This window comes from Aethalodelphis obliquidens, unplaced genomic scaffold (assembly GCF_003676395.1).
Source record: "Aethalodelphis obliquidens isolate GAN/ISIS:26980383/991018 unplaced genomic scaffold, ASM367639v1 scaffold1, whole genome shotgun sequence".
NCBI classification, from domain to species: Eukaryota; Metazoa; Chordata; class Mammalia; order Artiodactyla; family Delphinidae; genus Aethalodelphis; species Aethalodelphis obliquidens.
The window spans coordinates 9328859-9356271 of NW_020837945.1; the positions used below are offsets into that span (position 1 = coordinate 9328859).

At 43.7% G+C, this 27413-nt stretch overlaps 1 protein-coding gene across 1 annotated transcript in view; it reads left to right on the forward strand.

Moving 5' to 3' along the window:
- Positions 1–17585, forward strand: part of SETD4 (SET domain containing 4) — a 219920-nt gene extending 202335 nt beyond the window's left edge. Inside the window, exon 15 of the transcript XR_003431588.1 lies at positions 17376–17585. The gene's annotated coding sequence lies outside the window, so the exon portion shown is untranslated. The remainder of the gene's footprint in view (positions 1–17375) is intronic.
- The last annotated feature ends 9828 nt before the right edge of the window (positions 17586–27413 follow it).

Here is a 27413-nt window from a genome sequence, read left to right on the forward strand (position 1 = left end):
ACATTTCATGGAGGAGAGGCCCACAGGGCAAAAGTGCCCAGGGAACTGTATTGGTTTCCTAGGGCTTCTGGAGCAAAGGACCACAGACTGGGTGACTTAAACAGTAGAAATGTATTGTCTCACAGTTCTGGAGGCCAGAAGTTCAAGATCAAGGTATTGGCAGGGTTGGTTCCTCCTAAGGGCTGTTCCAGTCCTCTCTGCCAGGTTCTGCTGCTCTTTTTTTTATAAGGACACCAGTCATACTGGATTAGAGGCCCACCATGTGTCAATATGACCACATTTTAACTAAACTAACTACATCTGCAACGACCCTACTTTCAAATAAGATCACATTCTGAGGTCCTGGGGGTTGGGATTTCAATATATGAATTTGGTGTCTGTTGAGGGGGACATAGTTCAACCCATAATAGTGTGCTTGAGGTGGACAAAGGAGTCACATGGCTTACTGTGGTTACAGGTCCCCTCTCCTCCGTCCCAAAGAAATAAAACAAATACGTTCGTAAGTTCTTCCGGTAGGTCACGAGCCCACTGTGGAAAATTAAGTTGCAGACTTGATTGGAACATTTTATTTACTGACCTAGCTTGTAATTAAGAGGGCCAGATTTAACAATCTTAAAAACAAATCTTTACCCTCGAAAGAGCTGACCATGAAATCTTTAGAAAGTTAAGCCTTCTGGTTGAACTCAACTCAAGTTTTCTGCAGAAAACTCCCCTGCATGCGCCATCCCCAGTGGGCCTGGCCTCAGGGGGTCCCAGGTTGTCCAGGGCAGAACTCTCCAGGTTTCACTGCTGGGAGCTGTTTTTTCCCCATTTCTTAGGGACAGGCGGTGAGCCAGAGAACTGATGCCAGGAAGTGGTGATGAGGATTTTGAGCAAATGTTACTCCTCTGGTTCCCACCCTCATGTCCTCAGGGTCGGGGTCTAAAAGGGGCCAGAGCATATTTCTCACAGGTTCCGCGTGCTATTTCGGGGAAAGGGCCAGGCAGTCACCCAGGCACGAATCTGGCACAAGCCCCCCAGAGCCTGTTTTGAATCTGCGTTTCTAATTCTGCCTTTTGCCCAGAGAGTCCAGGGGACGTTGTCTCCCTCTGGCCTCGGGCCTGCTTAGCCGGTGGTGGTTTGAGACAAGCGAACCCTACTTCTCACTCCCGCCCCGCCAACTCTGCAATTGCTTCTGGGTGTCTGGTCCTCATTAGGGTTGGCTGAGTTGACGGTTTACAGCTTCACCCTGCAGTGCCACCTCACCTGTGGTTGACCAGATGCCCCCATCTTCACTTTTGAAGAAAAGTCCACAGGGCACTGCTCAGGCAGTTGCCAGAGCTTGTCCTCTGGGCTCACAGGCCATGCAGCTCAGCTGCAGCTGTCACCACCTTCCCGTCCGGGAGCCCAGCTCACCACAGCCTCTCCTTGCCCGGGGTTTTGCCAAACTCCTTGGACGGCAGCCATCTTGGGTTTTCTCCTGGAGCCCATGGACTGTCTGGGTTCTCTCACAGGTTGTAAGAGAAACAAACTGAAAATGTGCTAAGTCCTTCATCACCTCCTTTTTCCAGCCTCTCATTTGAAGCTCCGTGTGTATTCCCAGACTTGCACTTCTTAGTATTTTTCATAAAAATAACTCTGTTTGGCAGCTCCGGGTAAACATCTTAGCTTTAAAGCCTTTACAATTAGACCTCTTATTGCAACTGGAATGGAGCAGCTGTAATTAAGAAAAATACACAGAATAAAGGTTTGAAAGTGTGTCCTTTGTTTCTGGAGCATCTGAGCTGTTTTGCTGTTAACAGGAGGAAATGTTTAGAAAAATCCAGGGCATTTCCAAACATCTGACTGCTCAGCTGGGTAAAAATATAATCTAAGTATTTCCTTTCAAATTTGCATCACTTTATGATTAGTCAGGGCTTTTGAAGTATGAATTTCCTTTTCTGAAATGTTTTCTATTACAGCTGTGTCTTTTTATATTTGGTGACCCAATTATACAATTCTTCAGCATGGAAAAATTCACGTTATTAGTTTAAAATTATATTGTAGCGCCTCAATAACAGGTTTTGTAAGGTTATGTTTTATAAATTTTTATAAAGTTTATTTTTGTTGTTTTGTTCTAGGGTGTAAGGAAAGGAGGTTCTGGGGGGTGGCGTTTAAGGAGTTTTTTGAGGTAGGACAGAGGTAGAAACCAGAAAGGTGGTGAAGATCCCTTTTGAATGTACCCTTTTTATACATTCATTATTGTAAGGGAGAAAGTTGGCATTGGATTGAAACATTCCTGATGATTTGAACCAGAGCATGTCTGGCTGTGGGACTTCTTCATCTTGGATGATTTAGAGCTCTTCTCATTTTCCTTTACCCGAAGGTACAACCATGAGTCTACAATCATCTGTTTGCTCCTAGTATCTTTTAACAGTGAACTCTTAAAAAGATTGTTGAGTTTATTTCATTACTTAGACACGTTCCAAGAGTTCTGGAAAAACATGGCCTCAGAGAGAATATAATCTGGAGATTAACATTCTTTAGAATTTGCCTCTCAGGAGATACTTGAGCACACCAATTCTTTAAAAATGTGTTATTTATAGCTCCAATATTTTCTTTATAATTTGTTCCAACTAGTTCATCATCATTGAAACAAGGATTATACTCCCCTTTTTAAGGCCAAGCTGTTCGCTTCCAAGTGAGAATTTAAAGAAAATTCAGTGTTTGATTTTTTTCCCCCTTATCTTTTCTGGGAGTAGATATATTGTGTGAGTGGTCCACACACCTGCCAAAGTCAACTTTTAAAATAGACATAACGTAAGCCCGGCACACAACTCAGCCTTGTTCTCTGGGTGGAGCTCCGTCTCAGAGGGTTCGGTTCTATAGGATTGGTTTGCCAGCCATGAAGCCTGCAGAGAAAATGTAAGAAAGAAAAATGATTGCCTTTTGTTTGGAGTCACCTCATCCATCATTGGCATTATTTGGTGCAACTTGATAGAAGCATCAGGACCTTGCCCCACTGCAAATGCAGTTCAAAAATGGCACTTGTCTGGTATGTGGTGGGGACACTCTGTGTGATGTCCAGGGCTACGGTGGTGTTGCTGGTCTCTTATGGCCCCTTGAGACTGATCTGCTTCTCTTGAAACAAGCCAGGGGCTCACTTAACACAGGGTCCTCCCTGTGATTCTTCCAAGGGTTCTTGCCATCATTGTCAGGGATTTTAAGGCACTGGGAAGTGAAAGGTCAGCTGCGACCAAGACACACCTTCGAGATGGTGCTATTGGGGACCTCTAGGCTGTGGATTGATAACCAGAAGCCAAAACAAATGATCTATAGTGCAGAGGATCAGCATCTGAAATTTGGAGACTGACTCACTGCCTGTATTTTAAGAAATGAAAAGAAAAATTAAAAAAAAATCTCAACCTTCAAATGAAGAGTGGTTGAATGATCCACAGTATGTATCTTCAGGCAGTTTTTTAAAAAAGAAGGAAATATTTCAGCCTCAGTGGTCCTTGAATAACTAACAGAACTGAGCAGTGTTAGAGCTTGTAATGGGTAGAATTGTGTCTCCCCCCCACCAAAGAAACGTTTAAGCCTTATACTGTGAATGGAGCCTTATCTGGAAATAGAGTCTTTGCAGATGTCAAGTTAAGGACGGTAGGATGAGACCATCCTGAATTTAGGGTGAGCCTTAAATTCAATGGCTGTTGTCCTTATAAGAGAAAGGAGTAGGAGTTTTGAGACACAGAGACACACAGAGGGATGAAGGCCATATGAAGATGGAGGCAGAGATTAAAGTGATGCAGCTACAAGCGAAGGAACACCCAGGGGTGCTGGCACCCACCAGCATTTAGGAGAGAGGCATGGAAAAGATTCTTCCTCAGAGCCTCCAAGAAAGAGCCACATCTGCTGACATTTTGATTTTCAACTTCTGGCCTCTGGAATCGGGAGAGAATAGATTTCTGTTTTAAATTACCTAGTTTGGGGCAATTTGTGGCAGCTGCAGCCTTAGGAAACAAATACAGAACTGTATGGGGTTTTAAGACATCTGATCCAGAGAGCCTCATTTTATTCTGGGGAGGCCCAACGGCTTGCCCCAATTTGCATGGTAGATGTGCAGCTGAGCTTAGATGAGAATACTTGAGCACAGACCCTAAGTTGAGTGTTCCTCCAACCCACTCATGACCTTCTATAGCACACCCAGTATGTGCAGAGCACGGGGTCGGGTTCCAGAGGGAGTACAAAGGTAAGTCACATCAGCTTTGCTATTCAGGAGCTTCAAAGAAGTCACATATTCAAAAGACTATGATATGGGGTGCTCTGTGGTGTCATTAGAAGTTATAAATCTAAAAATGCTGGACGACTATGTGTGATTGGTCAGAAAAGGCTCATTTTGGAATGGGACATTGTGGTTGGGCTTTAAAAGATGAGATTTCAGCATGGAGAGGTGGAGGGGAGAAGAGGGCCCAGGAGAAGAGATGGCGGTAGGATGGTGTATGCTCACTTTCAACTTTGTGAGTGCTCTCCAGATGGTGGAAGATGAGCCAATTGCTGTAGAGCTATGGGGGCAGCACCCAGGCATAGAGCTGCTGTGAGGTCATCCTGCCCGGCCATGGAGAGGACATTGCCACCCGAGTGAGCCTGGGGGTCAGAGCGTTGAGCCAAAGAGGATCAGTCTCGAGCTTTAAGGTTTAATGTTTTTCCGCTAGGTTCTGGACTTTCCTGGGACCTGACACTCCTTCTTTCTTGCTTATTTCTTCTCTTGGAATGGGAATGTCTACCCCATGCCTTTCCCACTGTTGTATTTTGGAAGCACACACCTTGTCTGGTTTCACAGGTTCACAGCTGAAGGAGAATTTGCCTCAGTGAATCCTACCTCGAGTCTCACCCATATCTGATTTAGATGGTGTTTAGATGAGACTTTAGACTTTTGAGTTGATGCTGGAAGGAGTTAAGACTTTGGGGACTGTTGGGATGGAATGTATGTATTTTGCATATGAGAAGAACATGAGTTTTGGGGGGCCAGGGGTAGAATGCAACGGATTAAATGTTTTTGTCTCCCCCACCCTCCAATTCATATGTTGAAATCCTAACTCCCAATATGATGGTATTAGGAGGTGGAGCCTTTGGGAGGTATTTAGGGTTAGATGAGGTCATGAAGGTGGAGCCCTCATGAATGGGATTAGTGTCCTTGTTGAAAGGATGCCAGAGACACGCTCCCCCACCCTTCCCACTCTGTGAGGACACGGGTAGAAGACAGTTGTCTGTGAACCAAGAAGTGGGCCCTCCCCAGACACCAAATCTGCCAGAGCCTTGATCTTGGACTTCTCACCTTTCAGAGCTGTGAGAAATAAAGTTCTGTATTTGTTTATAAGCCACCATGTCTGTGGTATTCTGTTATAGCAGCCTGAATGGACTAATACAGCTGCAAAAGGAACATAGAACTAAATGGGAAGAAGAGTAAACTCTGCTGATTGTCTTTGCTTCCTACTTCTTTCCAAATGAAATCTGGGTTCTGATCAGATGTCTGCTCTCTCTTCAGCACAGTCACGCACCTCTGGGGAAGCTGACCCTACATCCAGGTCTGAGAGGTGGTCCAACAGGCAACACCAGTAGTGACATTCCCCTCACCTGTGATAAGCTGAGTGTTGGACATGTGAACTAATTGTGACCAATGAAATGTAAGGGAGGTTCTAGTGGTGGGGGGCAGGGAAGGAGGGGATGTTTCTGCAAAAGTCCCTTCTCACCTGAGAGAAAGTACGGGAAGAAAAACTCCCATTTCCTCTGGACTTTGGAGTGTCTGGATGTGGTGTCTAGAACTGTGGCAAACATCTTGCTACCGGCCTAAAGATGAAGCCAACGCTAGGGATGGCAAAGAAACAAGAAGGAAGAAACAGGGTGGTTGATGACAGCATGGCACCAATGAACCCAAACCCTACCTTCATGTTTCCTGTTAAATGCTGTTAATACATTTCCTTACTGTTTCTGCCAGTGGGAATCAGTGTTCCTGCCATGTGTTGCTGAAAGCATGGTAGGCCTTCTTAGAGGAAGTGACATCTGAAAGATGCTTAGGAGTTAGACGGGAGAAAAGGGCAGAGAGAACAGCTTTCATGCAGGATTTAAGGGGAGAGACTATCACCCCTGTATTTGAGACACTGAAAAATGTAGTCTGTCCGGCACAGAGAATGGGAGTGGTGGTGAATTCTCACTGGAGAATGTGGTGGTGGAGATGAGAAAGAAGGAGGAGGAATAGAGAGGAATAGAGAAACAGGAGCCAGAGTAGAAACAGTGCAGAAGTTTACAAGAATTCATGTGGGAGAGCCCAAGGGAGGTATTATTTAGGAGAATACTAAATTGTTTCTGTTGAGACAGGAGGAGATTCCTGCATCAGGCGGTGGCAATGGTAATGAAAACCATGGGCAGATGGAAAAGACACCAGGGAGGTAGAATCAGTGGTATTGGCAGTAGATGAGCTCTGGGGGTGGTGGGGCGGCTGGGGGGTGGGTGGGAGATGGAGACAGCAGAGCCCATGCCAAGAATCTCATGTGAGTTACTCAGAAGATGCACTTATCATGAAAGGCCAGTTGGGAAGGAGACTGGGTTGCAGAGGGCTGAGGTGGAGAGGAGGACGATTGCAGCCATCAGTTTTGGGTTTTCTGAGTGCAAAGTGCTTAGATGCACACCAGACACAGAGGTGGGAGGAGCATCTTGGCGGATGGCGATGGGCGAAGCGCAGCCGCTGTCAGCAGGGATCCTACCCTGGGCAAGGTCCAGGGTTGGGAGAGTGGCCCTTGAGCTCAGAGCTCTTTGGAATATCCATAGGACTGAGTGGGGCCTCTGTTGCCTCTCAGCTCCCCGACGGGGGCTGGTGACAGATGAGTCTGGGGTTCTGACTCTGGCGCTCTCTACAGCGTCTGGTCACTCTCAGTCCTGCTTCTGCCCTTGTCCAGCGTCTGGGTGGCACACTGGGACCCTCCTTTGTTCTCGCAGTAGCAGTTTATACCAGGGACCAGGCTTAGCTTGTGAATTCCAAAGTACCTGAATCTTGTGCATTGAAAGACTTGGTTTTCAAGACTATTGTTCCTGCTCTGTTAAGATGTAGAGTTCTCTGCAAGTTGCATTCTTTTTGTCTCTACATTCTGCAGGACTGGTCTTCTCTGGTTGCCCAGTTTTTGTTTTTCTTTTTTTTTAGATTATTTTTTATGTTTTTTTTAAAAAAATATTTGTTTAATTTTATTTTTGGCTGCGTTAGGTCTTCGTTGCTGCACGCAGGCTTTTCTCTAGTTGCGGCGAGCAGGGGCTACTCCTCATTGTGGTGCGCGGGCTTCTCCTTGTGTGGCTTCTCTTGTTTTGGAGGACGGGCTCTAGGCACGTGGGCTCAGTAGTTGTGGCCCGCGGGCTTCAGTAGTTGTGGCTTGCGGCTCTAGAGTGCAGGCTCAGTAGTTGCGGTGCACGGGCTTAGTTGTTCCATGTGGTTGCCCAGTTTTAATAGACAGAAAGCCAGAGTTAATATATCAAACTGTTACCTCAGCACAGGTAGTAGCCACAGAAAGATGGAAAGAGTAGAAATGTGTCCTGCTAGGGTGAGACATAAGGAGCAAACTGCGTTAATCAGAGCCTGCAATGCAGAAATCCACTCAGCCCACATGAAACCCACAGTGATGGAGACGGAACTCCTCCTGGCCCCTCATCTGACTCTCCAAGCCTTCCGGTTCGGCTTGAAGGCAGGAAAAGGGTAGTACCCTAAGCTTCTTGGCTTCTTTTCTTGCCCCAGGGCATACAGGATGGACAAGTTGGGGGTGCAGGTGGTTTGGGGCCAACATCCCAAATGGAGTGCTGACTCCTGCTCCCCGGTTCTGGGAAGATGCAGAGGAAACCCTTTGCCACCAAGCAGGCAAATACACACCCAAACAAAACAACACGAAAAACCCCACGCCGAAAACTTTCCACTTGCAAACATGTTTTCGTCACTGCCAAAGGTTTAGGATTGCAACACGCAGGCATCTTTGGCCCCAAACCCGAGGACTCTGAAGTCTTCCCAAAGCACCCAAAATAAAAAATGCCTTTTGGCAAAAACAGTGTGTAAACCGAAAGTCTTTATTTTTTGAGAAACTCAATTCCCCCTTCGATGCAGACTATTCAGAATAAAGCCCCTGTGGCTATTTTCCGTCTGCTTTTCCTGCTTCAGATTGTCACTGGCAGGTACAAAATATCTCTAGGTTGTGTGTGTTTGTGTGTGTGTGGTTTTCATTAACTGGGTGTGTGTTTGGAACTTGTGCTTGTTGGCCAATCGCTGATTGCCTTCTGATGCTTCTTGAGAGAAAGCTTTGCCGATGAGGTGCTGGATTCTTCCAGGCTCCGGGTTTCTTGTGCCCTAGAAGCATGAAGCTGGGAACTCCCCAGAGACAAGAACCTCCTTGATTCTTGTCAGGAATTCTACCCCACCCATCTAAACATAGAACCTGTTACAAAGCGCAGATCTGCAGTGGGAGCGGCTTGTCTTCTTGCTTCTTTTTAGAACAACTTCGCTGCTAAGAATGAGCTCTGTTTTCCCTTCCCCGGAGCCCAGGTGGTATCTTTTTACTCCCCCTTCTCGCTATTAAATCCTGTTCACACAGAAGGCTCTGATAACCTTCTCACTTTAAAGGGTGGCCTGAGGTCTCTAACTAAATCTTATAAACAACTCTCACCAAATATTCAAAATTTAAAATACCCTGGTCTAAAATCCTAAGACAAAAGATAAAATTTTTCATTTGTGGTATTTCTGGTTTTGGCCACAGGAGGTAACATTCAAATAACATAAAATTAACCATTTCAAAAACCCAGGGACATTTACTGCATTCACAGTGTTGTGTAATGAGCCCTTCTATCGAGTTCCAGAACATTTTCATCACTCCAAAGTAAAATCCTTTACCCATGAAGCCGTTTTCCCCCCTTCCTCCCCGCTCCCCATCTCCTGGAAACCACCAATTTGCTTTCTATCTCTGTGGAGTCCCCTATGCAGCCTATGTCATAGCAATGAAAGCATACTATGTATGCCCTTTGTGTCTGGCTTTTTTCAATTAACATCATATTTTCGAGGTTCACATTCGGAGAACATTTGTCCCTGAAATGAATCCTGCTAAAGAGCTATTTAAAGTTGAGTATGAGCATTAAAGAAGCTGTGGGATGAACCCTGATGCTTGCAGAATGCTGGAAAGAAAGCTTGTCAGAGGCTGGGTAGGCCAGACTCCGCCCACAGAGCTACTCCTCTGTCTTCCAACTGTTTGACACTGGTTCTGGACCTGGATGATGACTCCTGGGGCCCTGACATCATCTCCTGCTCATGGCCCTTCTTCCTGGACTTGCTTCCCACATAGCGAACTGATTCCTATTGTGTAAGTTCAGTACCTTGCTGCCTTGCCTCTGCCTATCTGGGTTTAAGAGATCTTGGGAGAAAATCAATCCCATGGACATTAGAGAGAAGACAAGTCATGGGTTACTAAACTTCCATCACCTTTCATCCTGTTGGGTAGCCATGAAGTCTCATGCAGTAGAGGTGGGGGCAGACGGTATCTTAATACCTGGACAGGAAAAGGATGCTGAACGAAGATAAGTCCTGGAAAAAGTGATTGGTCATGAAAAGTTTTTAGTGTGTGCATATAGTAAGTTCATTATAAGGATACAAAGTTAATAATGATTTGCCATATGGCTTTTTTCTTTTTATGTTTTATTACTATTGCATTTTCATTAAACAAAACAAAACAAAACAAAACCTGATCTGACATCATTTCTGTGGCTATTGTTGACTTCACCCATTTTGATTAATTTTTCTCATCTTTATATCCTTACTATATTTTAAAAACTTTTTCTGGAAGTCAAAGAATTCATCCTCCTGGAGTTGGAATTCATTCATTCTGGAACTGGAAACTTGCATCTACTAAATTTCAATGACAAGTTTCCTGTTCTCGGCCGATCTTGCTAACGCAGGGCAGTTTAACACTCATCAAGCAGACTTATCTAGCCACTAGATGGCGCGCACATGCTATTGTAAAGGGAGATTGAAGTCAAACTATTTGGAAAAGCAATATGTCTTCATTTAAGGTAAATACAAAATTAGCCCTACAGGGCTTCCCTGGTGGCGCAGTGGTTGAGAGTCTGCCTGCTGATGCAGGGGATCCGGGTTCGTGCCCCGGTCCGGGAGGATCCCACGTGCCGCGGAGCGGCTGGGCCCGTGAGCCATGGCCACTGAGCCTGCGTGTCTGGAGCCTGTGCTCCGCAACGGGAGAGGCCACAACAGTGAGAGGCCTGCGTACCGAAAAAAAAAATTAGCCCTACAAACTGTACATGCTTGTGGATTACAGAATTTTCTTCCCCCTTCTCTTTCCTGGACTGCCTTTTCCACTAAGCATCATGATTAAGCATAAGGACTCTAGACTCAGACTAAGTTCAAATACTACCTCCATCCTTCACTTGCTATATGACCTTGAGTAAGTCATGTCACGTAAGTGTTCTCACCTACCAAATGGGGTTACCATACCTCAGAGGGCAGTCGTGAGAATTAAAAAGTTGACATATATTAAAGCATATAGTCTTACCAGTACTTGCTTTTTAGAAAAAATTGATTTCTTTTTCTTTTTTCCTCCTGTTTTATGAGATATAATTGACACATAACACTGTGTAAGTTTAAGGTGTACAGTGTGATGATTTGATACACATATATGTTGTGAAATGATTATCACAATAGAGTTAGTTGTGTGTTTGCATTAATTGTCAATATTTTTGTCCTTCATTGTGGCGTTGCCAATTACTTAGACAAATGTTTCCCAAATACCAGTTCAAGGACTAGCAATATTAGAATCACTGAAGGATCTTACATAAACTATAGATTTATTAGCACCATATCTGGGGCATTTATTTCAGTAATTTTGAGGTGGGCTTAGGCATCTATATGCTTTAAAAACTTTACAGGTGGTTCTGATGCTCAACTAGATTTGGGGACCAGTGAGATAAACTACCCAGGGATGTTGCTGTCTACCCAAGTCCAATCACTGTGTAAGAAGCTGATGGTATCTGTACACTGGCGATTTCCAATTCCCCTTTAACCAGAGTGTGTGCCGTCCAAAGCTCTGACCATTGGGATGATTCCCTCTAACCACTGTCTGTCAAGGCTACCACTTGAATGAAGCTGTCTCTGTAGCCACTGGCTATATTTGGCTTGTGCCTTCATATTCAGCTGACTCATGGATAAATCAAGTGTGGGCTTTTTCCTCCTCCAACAGTTGGTCATAATGGACTCTCCATGTGGCCATAGGTATGAGCTAAGGAGAGGCACTGATGGAACAATGGTGAATAACATGGGGGTCCGGGATACCTGCTAGTATGACTTGCTTCTGCCCTGGATGTACCACTTGCATCTCACAATGGATTGCTATTGGGCATGCCCAACCATGTGGGTTTATGGGTGTGATGGAGCCCAGCTCAGCATGGATGATTGGTTACCTGGTGTCCCACGGTCAGGTACTCCCATCTCTTCCAGGGCCCAATAGCATGCTGGGAGCTGTTTATTCTAAAGTTATGTAGTTATTTATGTAACCTTGCCCCAGAACTCCAAGTGTCTGAGTTGTGATTTTTTTCTAGTGTGGTTTGCCAAAAACTCCATACGAGTGTCCTTTGCCATCACCAATATGTCTAATGCCCTGGGGTCTGCTGGGCCACAAGGCTCAAGCCACTTGGCCCTGTAGCTGGGACCTTTTGCAGAGCCTTTCCGTCTCGTGGCTGTCATTTTGTCCCTTGTTATATGGATGTGAGCAATATTCCCAGCTGTGGAACTGGTGTCTCCAAGACCTAAAAAAGCCCACTGGATTTGGAGCTGCAGCGTTTTTGTTTTTGTGTTTGGAGGGGTGGGATACGATAATTTGTTCTTTACTTTGGCTGAGATCTCCTGACACGCCCCAGACCCCAGACCTTTAAACAGTTTATTGATGTGGCCCCTGATGGTTATTTCCCATTTTCTTTATAGCCTGAGTCTGACTTTCAAAGGCCCTGAGCATTCTTGACACTTCTCACTCACCAGCTCTGGTTTACGTGATGTCATCACCAGCGTGGTGTTCTGTGGATGACCAGCTGGTCCAGGTCTCCTCAAGCTGTATTATGGCAGAGAGGAGAGAGTTAACATAGCCCTGCGTCAACACTGTAAGTGAATATGGTTGTCTGTTCTGAGCAAATTCGAACTGTCTCTGATCCTCCTTTTTGATAAGGATGAAAAGGACAGAGTCCCCAGATCAAAGGCTGCGTGCCGTGTACCTGAGCCTGTGTTTATGTAAAGATACACTATCTGGCAAGGGAGCTTCAGCGCCAGCTGTGGGCTGCTGCTTGTTTAAGTCTGTGGGAGTCGGTCATCCTCCAGGACCCGTATGGTTTCTGCAGGGACCAGACTGATTAATTAAATGGTGATATGATAGGGACCACACTCTGCATTCTGTAGGTCTTTAAGGGTATTTCTAAGCTTTAAAATCCAAACCTTCCCCTCTCCCCACCCCAGGGCATGATAATGTTTTTTATTTACTAACTCGGCTGGGGTAGGAGGCAGTTGGAGAAGCTTCCTCTTAACCTTCCTTGCTATGATAGCTCTTGTCTGTTTAGACGTTTGCGACTATCAAGTATGTCTGTTCCCATTACACATTTGGGGACTGGGGTAGTGTCTGTGGGATGGGTTCTCTCACCCAACATCCTGATTGTCCAGCATTGATTCTTCTGATGGGATAGATGGAGCAGTATCCTGGGTGGCTGCTCTGTCTGGCCTCTAGGGGTGCTGTTCTCTAGCAATCATCTCTTATCCATGCCTGCATGATCCCCAGAGGATCACTCCCTCCTCGGCACCCAGTAGGATAATTGTCTATCTGGCATCTGAGAGCTGAGCATAGCTGCCCGGTCTCTAATATTTTGGATCCTATCATCCCCAGGGTTACCAGTGAACCTACTTCTGTAATGGTGTCTCCTAACATCAGTCTTGCCCTACAGAGAATGGTACCCACTGAGATTTTCAGTGATGATAGCAGCGTCCTTACCGGCACACTCCTTGTTGCTTTAGTTAATGGAATACCCTCTGGGCCTTTCCGTGGAACAGCATCTGCTGGGTTTTCTGGACTTACATGATGTGTCACTCTAGCTGCTCACTTCTTCCTTCACTGGAAGGAAGAAGCTGCTGGATTCTTCCTTCACTCTTCATTATGGCTCTTCTGGCATTTCTACCTCATTTGTGTGACCATCGCTTGCTCACCTCAGCAGCATGCTAATACCGCCTCTTGAAATTCTTGTCAAGGTGTTGTTATGAGCTGAGCTGTGTTTCCCCATAAATTCATATGTTGAGGTCTTAACCCCCAGTACCTCTGAATGTGATTGTGTTTGCAGAGAGGGCTTCAAAGAGACAACTAAGTTTAAATGAAGTCATTATGGTGGGCCCTAATCCAATATGATGGGGGTCCTTAAAAAAAGAGAAGATTAAGACACAGACACACACAGAGGGAAGACCATGTGAGGACACAGGGAGAAGATGGTCATCCACAAGCCAAGGAGAGAGGCTGCTGACACCTTGAGGTCAGCCTTCTGGCCTCTTAGGGCTGTGAGAATATACGTTTCTGTTTAAGCCACCCGGTCTGTGGTACATTGTTATGGCAGCAGAAGCAAACTAATAAAGGTGTTGCATCTCGTAGGACAGGAGAATGTTCTCCTGTGGATAAACTGATCTGGAGGCCTGAGGGTCCAGCACCATCATCCTTACCTGTTTCCTGCCAGTACATGTTGCCTGGGCCCCGTAGCTCCTTCAGGGTCTATCTGTTTTCTTCCTTGAAAAGCCCAAGCATTTCCCTGGCTCAGTGCTGATGCCTCCTTCTGGCGGACGGAGCCGAACACTGAAACTGTGCCACAGATTTTGGGAGCAGCCCTGGGATCAGGTGTGCTGTCATTAAAAGGTTTCTTCATCTTATCTCCAGAATGTAAGTCTTTTCCATGAAGGGGATGCTGTCCTAGAAGGCTCAGGCCCTGCTCGGCCATTGCTGTCTCTCAGACACCAATTCTCGGAGCCTCCACCTGCTGCTGGGCTGTCATCAAGCCAGAAGCGACACTGAGACAATCTAGCTGTCATCGGCACATTGGGAGCTGACGAAGGTGAATCAGGGGAACTGCAGACACAGACACGACGGGCTCACGCAGTTTTTGAGCTGCACATCCCAGAGCCGACCACAACAAAAGCTCCAAAGAGGAAAGGTCAAACCCATGAAGTGCTATTTGTTTTCACTGAAACTTCATCCCTCCCACTTAACACCCGTCTAACCAGCAACGGAATCAATTACCACGTGTCAGCCCGAAATCTGACACAAGAAAGAAAAGAAGGACACAACCTCCCCTGGGGGGCGGCAGGCGGGCAGAGGGGACTGGAGAGTTAGAAACCTCAGGGCGGGCAGCCATGAATGAGCCGCTCTCTCCTGTAATTAAGGGTGGAAGGCGGCCTGAGATTCTGATCCCTTCCTTCTCTCCCTCTGCCAGCCTTCCAGCCAGATCAGTTTCACCCGTTGTACTATTGGGTGTTTCTATCTCGAAGGGTGGTCAGCAAGCCTGCGAGGTTATTCGACTTTGGTTACATAAGTTGCTGCATTTAATAATTGAAGACCCAGAGGTTCTAGACGTTTATTCTGTTATCAAGCTCCAGGAGGGAGAATTCTTGGCAGATCAAGTTCGGCCGCCATGCCAATTTGAGCTGATTGAGTTGCTGCATTTCTCAGCCTTCTGTTAAATGTGGTGTCAGCTCGTCCAAGAGCGTCCGTTTCAGGTGATGTCATTCACTTGCTACCTTTATGCAAGTCTTGAAAAAAGGACTCCTTGGGCTGCTCAGGCAGAACCCACAAAAGTTCCTTGGGTGGATCCCATGCACTGTGGATGTCAGTGAACCCGGTGCCGATTTGCCAGCTCTATTAAATCAGATGCTTTTAGTTTCCCAGAGGTAAGTTTTTGTTAATCAAGGAGACCTAAATTCTTAAACTTTGATGAATAGGGCCCCACGATGAAGAACTCTCTTGTCTTCAGGTAGAGCATTAGATGGACATTTCTTGTAAATGGCCTCGCCTCTCAGATTGCTGTACCATATTGGAATGTTCAAAGTGTGAGCACTGATTACAATGAAACATCGGGTACAGAAAGCAGGAAGCATGGCTCCAGATATCCTGGTGGGCATTAGAAGATAGTTCCATTTATCAGCAGGGATTCATGAAAGGCAATTGTTTTTGCTTATCCAGGTGATTCAAGCTGTCAGTGGAATAGTAAGTAGCATGTTAATGAATGAATCTTGCATCGTCATTTGCGGCAGTTATTCGTTTTCTTTGGTCTTATAATACTGATATCTCCTTATGATACTACTTTCAGATGATTTCTTTTAATCTAAATGGTGCTCACTTTGGGGGTCTTCCATCTGTAGAGAGAGATACGTGCACTTTCCCCTTGGCTTTCTCAAAGTGACACCAACTACACGCATGGTTTTATTTACTGCCTACATCCTAATGTCCCTTACATCTTTATTATTATACGAGCTCTTCACTTCCCTAGGCTCAGCTCTGCACCTCCATGTCTGAGTGGAAGCTGTCCCTCTGGCTCCCAGACCCCTTAATGCAGCTCTGGCCAAGTGACATCCATCATCTTTCCCCCGTTTGTTACCTCCTCCACATCTATTCTCCATTTCAGATGTGGGAGCGAAATCCCAGGGGTCACTTAAGCTTGAAACCTGAGATACTTGCTTGACTCCCTTGTCTTCTTTATCCCACACATCATCAGATGTTATTGATTTTGCCTCCTAAATATTTCTCACGTTCGCCCCTCTCTGCCATTCCTGCTACTTGGTCCTATTTTACGCCTCCATTCTTTCTTCCTTCCTATTTTGACAGCCTCTCAAGAGTTCTCACCTCTGTGGCTTTGCTCATGTTTTCACCTCTGGCTAGAGTGTGCCTCTTTTTTTTCTTCCTCTTTTTAACCAGTGAAACTTAAGACTTTAAGACTCCAATCAGACATCACTTAAAAAAAAAAGGGGGGGGGACATCAATGACTTGTTTGCAAAAATCTACATTTTCTCTTGAGTTCTCTCTCTTCCTTAATTCTATCTCTGTCGCTCCACCTCTCCCAGGTAGAAAGTTTTGGATCATCTTTTGCCCCCGAGATGAGATCAGTTACCAAATGCTGATTTAATACTGAATTTTATCCTTTCTCTTTTCTGTCTCCACCCACCTGATGTTCATGTAAGCTGGTATCCCTGGCTCCTAGCAAATCTTTCCATCCTATTCTTTGCAACTTTCGTCCTTCTGCTTACCATCAGATTCATCTTTCTAACCCCCTTCTTTGGTCAAAACCTTCTTGGGACCCATTTTCTGCAGAGAAATTTTGTAACTCCCTGGCTGGTATTTGGAGCCCTTTACAACCTGACCCTAATTTACCATTTCAGTGGCAGGTGATATCCCTGCCCCCTGACTTCTAGTGTACACCCCCCTCCCAACTACCCGCTGCCTTAGGGCTGTGTCGCCCTTCTCCTGAGTTTGGCCTATGGCCATGCTGTTCTTTCTGAGACATCATTTCTGGGTGTTGAGATCCTTCTTACCTCTTAAAGCCTAATTTATATGGAAATATCATTCGAAGGATTACTGATTGCCTTTTCTTTGCAGTCTCAATGAGTGTATAGTTTTCTATTTATCACAGCCTGCCCAGCATTACGGGCACTTAGGTATCTATTTTCTTTTAAGTTTTGGACACCCCAGGGTGTATTTCATCACCGTTGGTACTCCTCAGTACTTCCATGTAGCAGTTCCTCATTAAATCCATTGCAAGAAATGGAGAACTACATACTTTAACTATATATTTAAAAAAGAGATCTTTTTGTAAAAATAATTGTGGTATAATTGTTATACAACATTATGTTAGTTCAGGTGTGCAACACAAGGGTTCCGATATTTGTGTACATATTGAAATGATCACCACAAGAAGTCTAGTTAACATCCATCACCACACATAGTTATAGACTATTATTTCCTTGTGATGAAAACTTTTAAGATCTATTAAAAAGAGAGCTCTTTATTTTTAATTGTGTGTTCACTTTTCAGCCTTCACTATCACTTCTAAAATCGTTTTTAACACTAAACACACACTGAATATCTTTTGTCTTTCTAAAAACTGAGTCCGAATGCTTCCTTTGAAAACATAAGGTAGCGTTCATATAAGTACGAAAGAAAAGCGTTTCTGAATTGTTGATTTAAAACCAATCACCTGATGGATTTCAACTTTATGTTTCCAACTGGAACCCATATAGACAAAGCTTGAATCAGGTGCCATGCTGTTTCTCTGGTTTGGGTCAGGCATGGCTCCCACCCTAAGGAATTCGCTTTGTTTTTCTTTTGCAGGGGCCTCTGATGTTCAGGGAATGGATCAGTGGAAATGAATAGCCTAAACTATATCTTGCTACATAATAAATTAATGTCGGATGAAATGCACACACCGTATATGTACGAATGTGAACATGTGGAAAACAGATGATTTTTAGACGTGACTAACATGCTCATTAGGCATTTTTAGCAAAATTCTCCACTAGGCTCATGGTCCTGAAGTTGAAATGCAAGAAGTTGACTGTCTAGCATGCTCTTCAGAATCCTGAAGTTTAACTTGGATCCCTTTGAAGTCTTTTATTATGAAGGATGAATCATTTCAACATTTTGCTACATTCAAAGGCCCTCAGTAAAAGATAAAATCAAGTGCCTTACTAATCAAGGAGACCACAGATGATTGGAAATCAGGCAAAATGTGACATGAGTGGTAATACTAAACCCAAAAACCTGTCTCAATCACTACAAATTTCAAAAGAGTTTGGAAACATTTAAAAATGTAAAAACATGCACACGACTGGTTTCAGAAGCCATTTGGGAAATGTTTGCTATTTGTAATAGAAATAAACATTTGATACTTTTCTCAAGCGAATGTTTTATAATAGAGTTTGGCATCACGAAGCAAGGATGGAGGATGGTCTTCTGTCCCTGCCTGTTTGTGAGCAGAGATTCCCAGGATAGGTCTGGGTTTGGTCCCCATGTCTGTGTCAGCCACTGATGGGACAAAACTCATTTTTTTAGGGAGGTGGGTCTTATGTTCAGGCGGGGAGGGTTTTACCCAAGGGCTACGATTTGAGGGTTCTTGGCAAAGACTGCCGAGGTCCCAACTTACCGTTCATTCTACCCTCAACTCCCCGAGACAATGTCTACGAGATGACCAAGGCCTAAACCTGCACTGCAGAGGGCTCAAGACTGAAACGCCAGCACCCCCAAGAGGGGCACTAGAATAAGTTCACTGTGGGAAGCTACAAAGAAGAGCTGCCCAGCCCAGGGGCCAGTGAGAGCAGAGAGATCGTGAACTGCTCCAGTGAACAAAGCAGGCGAGGTGTCAAGACTGACCAGGGCAAGGATCCAGATGGTGCCCTGAAAACAACAAATTCCAGAGAGGTTTTGAAAGTGAAGAGCAGCAACATCCTGATGTCTTATCATCTAGTTTCCACAGTTTTAAAAAATTTTTAAATAAATTTATTTATTTATTTTTGGCTGCATTGGGACTTTTTTTGGCAGTGATATTTTCTTTTCTGCATCTCACTCTATTAATTTATTTAACATCTTTAGTGGAGCATAAATCCTTTACAATGGTGTGTTAGTTTCTGCTGTATAACAAAGTAAATCAGCTATACATATGCATATATTCCCATATCTCCTCCCTCTTGCGTCTCCTTCCCATGCTCCCTATCCCACCCCTCTAGGTGGTCACAAAGCACCGAGCTGATCTCCCTGTGCTATGTGGCTGCTTGCCACTAGCTAGCTATTTTACATTTGGTAGTGTGTATATGTCCATGCCACTCTCACTTCGACCCCAGCTTACCCTTCCCCCTCCCCACGTCCTCAAGTCCATTCTCTAAGTCTGCGTCTTTATTCCTGTCCTGTCCCTAGGTTCTTCAGAACCTTTTTTTTTTTTTTTTTTTAGATTCCATATATATGTGTTAGCATACAGTATTTGCTTTTCTCTTTCTGACTTACTTCACTCTGTATGACAGACTCTAGGTCCATCCACCTCACTAGAAATAACTCAATTTCCTTTCCTTTCCTTTTATGGCTGAGTAATATTCCATTGTATATGTGTGCCACATCTTCTTTATCCATTCATCTGTCGATGGACACTTAGGTTGCTCCCATGTCCTCGCTATTGCAAATAGTGCTGCAATGAACATTGTGGTACATGACTCTTTTTGAATTATGGTTCTCTCAGCGTATATGCCTAGTAGTGGTATTGCTGGGTAGTATGGTAGTTCTATTTTTAGTTATTTAAGGAACCTCCATACTGTTCTCCACAGTGGCTGTATCAATTTACATTCCCACCAACAGTGCAAGAGGGTTCCCTTTTCTCAGCACCCTCTTCAGCATTTATTGTTTGTAGAGTTTTTGACGATGGCCATTCTGACTGGTGTGAGGTGATACCTCATTGTAGTTTGATTTGCATTTCTCTAATAGTGATGTTGAGCAGCTTTTCATGTGCTTCTTGGCCATCTGTATGTCTTCTTTGGAGAAATGTCTGTTTAGCTTTTCTGCCCAATTTTTGATTGGGTTGTTTGTTTTTTTGGTACTGAGCTGCATGAACTTCTTGTAAATTTTGGAGGTTAATCCTTTGTCAGTTGCTTCATTTGCAAATATTCTCTGCCATTCTGAGGGCTGTCTTTTCATCTTGTTTATGGTTTCCTTTGCTGTGCAAAAGCTTTTAAGTTTCATTAGGTCACATTTGTTTATTTTTGTTTTTATTTCCATTTCTCTAGGAGGTAGGTCAAAAAGGATCTTGCTGTGATTTATGTCATAGAGTGTTCTGCCTGTGTTTTCCTCTAAGAGTTTTATAGTGTCTGGCCTTACTTTTAGGTCTTTAATCCATTTTGAGTTTATTTTTGTGTATGGTGTTAGGGAGTGTTCTAATTTCATTCTTTTACATGTAGCTGTCCAGTTTTCCCAGCATCACTTATTGAAGAGGCTGCCTTTTCTCCATTGTATATTCTTGCCTCGTTTATCAGAAATAAGGTGACCATATGTGTGTGAGTTTATCTCCGGTCTTTCTATCCTGTTCCATTGATCTATATTTCTGTTTTTGTGCCAGTACCATACTGCCTTGATTACTGTAGCTTTGTAATATAGTCTGAAATCCGGGAGCCTGATTCCTCCAGCTTCGTTTTTCTTACTCAAGATTGCTTTGGCTATTTGGGGTCTTTTGTGTTTCCATACAAGTTGTGAAATTTTTTGTTCTAGTTCTGTGAAAAATGCCATTTATGTTTTGATAGGGATTGCATTGAATCTGTAGATTGCTTTGGGTAGTATACCCAAAGTATAGTCATTTTCACAATGTTGATTCTTCCAATCCAAGAATATGGTATGTCTCTCCCTCTGTTTGTATCATCTTTAATTTCTTTCTTCAGTATCTTATAGTTTTCTGCCTACAGGTCTTTTGTCTCCTTAGGTAGGTTTATTCCTAGGTATTTTATTCATTTTGTTACAGTTGTAAATGGGAGTGTTTCCTTAATTTCTCTTTCAGATTTTTTGTCATTAGTATATAGGAATGCAAGAGATTTCTGTGCATTAATTTTGTATCCTGCTACTTTACCAGATGCATTGATTAGCTCTAGTAGTTTTCTGGTAGCATCTTTAGGATTCTCTACATATAGTATCATGTTATCTGCAAACAGTGACAGTTTTACTTTTTCTTTTCTGATTTGGATTCCTTTTATTTCTTTTCCTTCTCTGGTTGCGTGGCTAAAACTTCCAAAACTATGTTGAATAATAGTGGTGAGAGTGGGCAACCTTGTCTTCTTCCTGATTTTAGTGGAAATGTTTTCAGTTTTTCACCACTGAGGACGATGTTAGCCATGGGTTTGTCATATATGGCCTTTATTATGTTGAAGTAAATTCCCTCTGTGCCTACTTTCTGGAGGATTTTTATCATAAATGCATGTTGAATTTTGTCGAAAGCTTTTTCTTTCTCTGTTGAGATGATCATATGGTTTTTCTCCTTCAATTTGTTAATATGGTTTATCACTTTAACTGATTTGCATATATTGAAGAATCCTTGCATTCCTTGGATAAACCCCACTTGATTATGGTGTATGATCCTTTTAATGTGCTCTTGGATTCTGTTTGCTAGTATTTTGTTAAGGATTTTTGCATCTATGTTCGGCAGTGATATTGGCCTATAGTTTTCTTTCTTTGTGACATCTTTGTCTGGTTTTAGTATCAGGGTGGTGGTGGCCTCGTAGAATGAGTTTGGCAGTGTCCTCCCTCTGCTATATTTTGGAAGAGTTTGAGAAGGATAGGTGTTAGCTCTTTTCTAAATGTTTGATAGAATTCGCCTGTGAAGCTATCTGGTCCTGGGCTTTTGTTTGTTGAAAGATTTTTCATCACAGTCTCAATTTCAGTGCTTGTGAGTGGTCTGTTTATATTTTCTATTTCTTCCTGGTTCAGTCTTTGAAGGTTGTGCTTTTCTAAGAATTCGTCTGTTTCTTCCAGGTTGTCCATTTTATTGGCATATAGTTGCATGTAGTAATCTCTCATGATCCTTTGTATTTCTGCAGTGTCAGTTGTTACTTTTCCTTTTACATTTCTATTTCTATTGATTTGAGTCTTCTCCCTTTTTTTTCTTGATGAGTCTGGCTAATGGTTTGTCGATTTTGCTTATCTTCTCAAAGAACCAGCTTTTAGTTTTATTGATCTTTTCTATTGTTTCCTTCATTTCTTTTTCATTTATTTCTGATCTGATCTTTATGATTTCTTTCCTTATGCTTTGTTTTTTTTTTTTGCGGTACGTACGCGGGCCTCTCACTGTTGTGGCCTCTCCCATTGCGGAGCACAGGCTCTGATGTGCAGGCTCAGTGGCCATGGCTCACGGGCTCCGCGGCATGTGAGATCTTCCCGGACCAGGGCACGAACCCGTGTCCCCTGCAATGGCAGGCAGACTCTCAACCACTGCGCCACCAGGGAAGCCCTGGGTTTTTTTGTTCTTCTTTCTCTAATTGCTTTAGGTGTAAGGTCAGGTTGTTTATTTGAGATGTTTCTTGTTTCTTGAGGTGGGATTGTATTGCTATAAACTTCCCTCCTAGAGCTGCTTTTGCTGCATCCCATAGGTTTTGGGTCATTGTGTTTTCATTTTCATTTGTTTCTAGGTATTTTTTGATTTCTTCTTTGAATTCTTCAGTGATCTCTTGGTTATTCAGTAGTGTATTGTTTAGCCTCCATGTCTTTGTATTTTTACAGATTTTTCCTGTAATTAATATCTAGTCTCATAGCATTGTGGTCAGAAAAGATACTTGATACGATTTCAGTTTTCTTAAATTTACCAAGGCTTGATTTGTGACCCAAGATATGATCTCTTCTGGAGGATGTTCCATGAGCACTTGAGAAGAAAGTGTATTCTGTTGTTTTTGGTTGGAATGTCCTATAAATATCAATTAAGTCCATATTGTTTAATGTATCATTTAACGGTTGAGTTTCCTTATTTATTTTCATTTTCAATGCTCTGTCCAATGATGAAAGTGGGGTCTTAAAGTCCCCTGCTATGATTGTGTTACTGTCGATATCCCCTTTTATGGCTGTTAGCATTTGCCTTATGTATTGAGGTGCTCCTATGTTGGGTGCCTAAATATTTACAATTGTTATATCTTCTTCTTGGATTGATCCCTTGTCCATTATGTAGTGTCCTTCTTTGTCTCTTGTAAGAGTCTTTATTTTAAAGTCTATTTTTTCCGATATGAGAATTGCTACTCCAGCTTTCTTTTGATTCCATTTGCATGGAATATCTTTTTCCATCCCTTCACCTTCAGTCTGTATGTGTCCCTAGGTCTGACGTGAGTCTCTTGTAGACAGCATATATACTGGTTTTGTTTTTTTATCCATTCAGCCAGTCTGTGTCTTTTGGTTGGAGCATTTAATCCATTTACATTTAAGGTTGTTATCGCTATATATGTTCTTATTACCATTTTCTTAATTGTTTTGGGTTTGTTATTGTAGGTCTTTTCCTCCTCTTGTGTTTCTCACCTAGAGAAGTCCTTGAGCATTTGCTGTAAAGCTGGTTTGGTGGTGCTGAATTCTCTTAGCTTTTGCTTGTCTGTAAAGGTTTTAATTTCTCCATTGAATCTGAATGAGATCCTTGCTGGGTAGAGTAATCTTGGTTGTAGGTTTTTTCCTTTCATCACTTTAAATATGTCTTGCCACTCCCTTCTGGCTTGCAGAATTTCTGCTGAAAGATCAACTGTTAACCTTATGGGGATTCCCTTGTATGTTATTTGTTATTTTTCCCTTGCTGTTTTTAATATTTTTTCTTTGTATTTTATTTTTCATAGTTTGATTAATATGTGTCTTGGCGTATTTCTCCTTGGATTTATCCTGTATGGGACTTTCTGTGTTTCCTGGACTTGATTAACTATTTCCTTTCCCATATTAGAGAAGTTTTCAACTGTAATCTCTTCAAATATTTTCTCAGTCCCTTTCTTTTCCTCTTCTTCTTCTGGGACCCCTATAATTCGAATGTTGGTACATTTAATGTTGTCCCAGAGGTCTTTTAGTCTGTCCTCAATTCTTTTCATACTTTTTCTTTATTCTGCTCTGTGGTAGTTACTTCCACTGGTTCATCTTCCAGGTCACTTATCTGTTCTTCTGCTTCAGTTATTCTGCTATTGATTCCTTCTAGAGAATTTTTAATTTCATTTTTTTGTGTTGTTCATCATTGTTTGTTTGCTCTTTTGTTCTTCTAGGTCCTTGTTAAATGTTTTTTGTATTTTCTCCATTCTACTTCCAAGATTTTGGATCATCTTTACTATCATTACTCTGAATCCTTTTTCAGGTAGACTGCCTATTTCCTCTCCATTTGTTTGGTCTGGTGGGTTTTTGCCTTGCTACTTCATCTGCTATGTGTTTCTCTGTCTTCTCATTTTGCTTGACTTACTGTGTTTGGGGTCTCCTTTCCACAGGCTGCATGTTCATAGTTCCTTTTGTTTTTGGTGTCTGTCCCCAGTGGCTACGGTTGGTTCAGTTGGTTGTGTAGGCTTCCTGGTGGAGGGGACTGGTGCCTGTGTTCTGTTGGACTAGGCTGGATCTTGTCTTTCTGGTGGGCAGGACCGTGTCTGGTGGTGTGTTTTTGGGTGTCTGTGACCTTATTATGATTTTAGACAGCCTTTCTGCTAACGGGTGGCGTTGTGTTCCTGTCTTGCTAGTTGTTTGGCATGGAGTGTTCAGCAGTGGAGCTTGCTGGTCATTGAGTGGAGCTGGACCTTAGCATTGAGATGGAGATCTGTGGGAGATCTTTCGCCATTTGATATTATGTGGAGCTGGTAGGTCTGTGGTGGACCAATGTCCTGAACTCGGCTCTCCCAACTCAGAGACACTCAGCTGCATGGCTCAGAAGAAAAGGGAGAAAAAGAGAAAGAAAGAAAAAAAATTAATACAGTAAAATAAAATAAGTTATGAAAATAAAAAATAAAAAAATTGTTTAAAATAAAATAAAAAGTAACAGAAAGAAAGAAATAGAGCAACCAAACCAAAAAAACACATCCACCAATGATAACAAGTGTTAAAAACTATAGTTAAAGAAAAAAACCAAAAAGCAAAATGGACAGACAGAAGAACCCTAGGAGAAATGGTGAAAGCAAAGCTATACAGACAAAATCACACAAAGAAGCATACACATACACACTCGCAAAAAGAAAAAAAAATCTGTCTATATATAAAAGCAAAAAGGAAGAGAGCAATCAATCAATAAACAAATCTACCAATGATAATATACTCTAGATACTAACCTAAGATAAACATAAAACCAGAAACAAATTATATCCAGAAAGCAAACCCCAAGTCTACAGTTGCTCCCAAAGTCCACCGCCTCAGTTTGGGATGATTCATTGGCTGTTCATTTGTTCAGGTATTCCACAGAGGCAGGGTACATCAAGTTGACTGTGGAGATTTAATCCACTGCTCCCAGGCTGCTGGGAGAGATTTCCCTTTCTCTTCTTTGTCCACACAGCTCCTGGGGTTCAGCTTTGGATTTGGTCCCGCCTCTGCATGTAGGTCGCCTGAGGGCGTCTGTTCCCACTCAGACAGGACGGTGTTAAAGGAGCAGCTAATTAGGGGGCTCTGGCTCACTCAGGCCGTGGGGAGGGAGGGGTATGGGATGCGGGGCGAGCCCGTGGCAGCAGAGGCCATCATGATGTTGCACCAGCCTGAGGCACACCGTGCGTTCTTCTGGGTAAGTTGTCCCTGGATCACAGGGCCCTGGCAGTGGCGGGCTGCACAGGCTCCCGGGAGGAAAGGTGTGGATAGTGACCTGTGCTTGCACACGGGCTTCTTGGTGGCTGCAGTAGCAGCCTTAGCATTTCATGTCCATCTCTGGTGTCCGTGCTGATAACCGCAGCTTGTGCCCATCTCTGGAGCTCGTTTAGGTGGTGTTCTGTATCCCCTCTCCTCGTGAACCCCGAAACAATGGTCTCTTGCCTCTTAGGCAGGTCCAGAGATTTTCCTGGACTCCCTCCCGGCTAGCTGTGGTGCACTAGCCCCTTTCAGGCTGTGTTCACGCAGCCAACCCCAGTCCTCTCCCTGGGATCTGACCTCCGAAGCCGGAGCCTCAGCTACCAGTCCCTCCCCATCCCAGCGGGTGAGCAGACAAGCCTCTTGGGCTGGTGAGTGCTGGTCTGCACCAATTCTCTGTGCGGGAATGTCTCTGCTTTGCCCTCTGCACCCCTGTTGCTGCGCTCTCCTCCGTGGCTCAAAGCTTCCCTCCTGCCACCCCCTGTCTCCACCTGTGAAGGGTCTCCCTAGTATGTGGAAACTTTTCCTCCTTCATGGCTCCCTCCTAGAGGTGCAGGTCCCCTCCCTATTCTTTTGTCTCTGTTTTATTCCTTTTGCCCTCCCCAGGTACGTGGGGAGTTTCTTGCCTTTTGGGAAGTCTGAGGTCTTCTGCCAGCATTCAGTAGGTGTTCCGTAGGAGTTGTTCCACATGTAGTTGTATTTCTGATGTATTTGTGGGGAGGAAAGTGATCTCCATGTCTTACTCCTCTGCCATCTTGAAGGTCTCTGCACTGGGTCTTCATTGCTGCGTGCAGGCTTTCTTAATTGCGGCGAGCAGGGGCTACTCTTTGTTGTGGTGCGTGGGTTTCTCATTGTGGTGGCTTCTCTCGTTGCAGAGCATGGGCTCTAGGTGTGTGGGCTTCAGTAGTTGTGGCACACAGGCTCAGTAGCTGTGATGTGTGGGCTCTAGAGCTCAGGCTCAGTCATTGTGGTGCATGGGCTTAGTTGCTCTGTGGCATGTGGCATCTTCCCAGACCAGGGCTCGAACCCGTGTCCCCTGCATTGGCAGGTGGATTCTTAACCACTGTGCCACCAGGGAAGCCCTTCCCCCCATTTTATAAAACTAGGAATTGAATCCCCACTTGGTGTATCAGGTAGGCCAGCTGTTTGTGTAGCCCAATCCCGCCATTGTCTTAGACTTGTTTCATTGTGTTAGTCCCTGAATCAGAAATCTTTACTGATCCTACCTTTCCTTTAAGGGGAAGCTGGTGCTCAAAAACATCTAAAAACTGGCCCAAACTAACTCTTGCAGGCTTATGTCTTCTATTCCCCAATATTAACCCTTTACCAGAGTCACTAAATACATCTTCAGTCTGCCTGTCTCCGTACCTTTGCTAGGGCCATTTACTCATCCCTGGAATGATTTTCCTTCTTGGCTCTTGTCCAGTGGAAACTTTGCCTAGACTCAAAGACCCTCTCACATCTCACCACCTCCAGAAAGGCTTCCCAGATCACCCAAGATAGGTGAGATCATTTCCTCTTTCATAACTCTAAGGAGTCCCCTGGCTTTGTCTCCTTCATGACACTCATGCCATGCTGTCTAGTGCTGTCACCCTGAGTGTACCTACTTAGAGTCTGGGCTCATAGACAATGAGGGACACTTTTTGTTTTTCCTGTTCTGTCCATCAGCACCAGATACAATGCCCAGTGTGCACAGCAGCTGCTCAGTATGTATTGTTGAGCTAACTGGGTGAATTATGTCTCTAGGTAATTCTTGGTACCTAAAGTGTTTACATATAAACCCATTCATTCATTCATTCATCCATTCATTTTTACATTGACTACTCACTCCATCCAGCTCTGTGCTTGTCCCTGGAAATATAGCAATGTTCATTAAAGTCATGATGCCTGTCTTCGCAGAGTTTATAACCTCGTGGGGGAAAAGAAATAATCACACAACTAATAATCATAATACTCATTGTGGCTTCCACTTACTGAAGGCTTACTCTCTGCTAGTCACTATATTAAGTACTTCTTCATATTATCTTACTGAGTTCTCCTGACTACCCTTGGAGACAAGCATTATCATCCTCTTTTTTTTTTTTTTTTTTT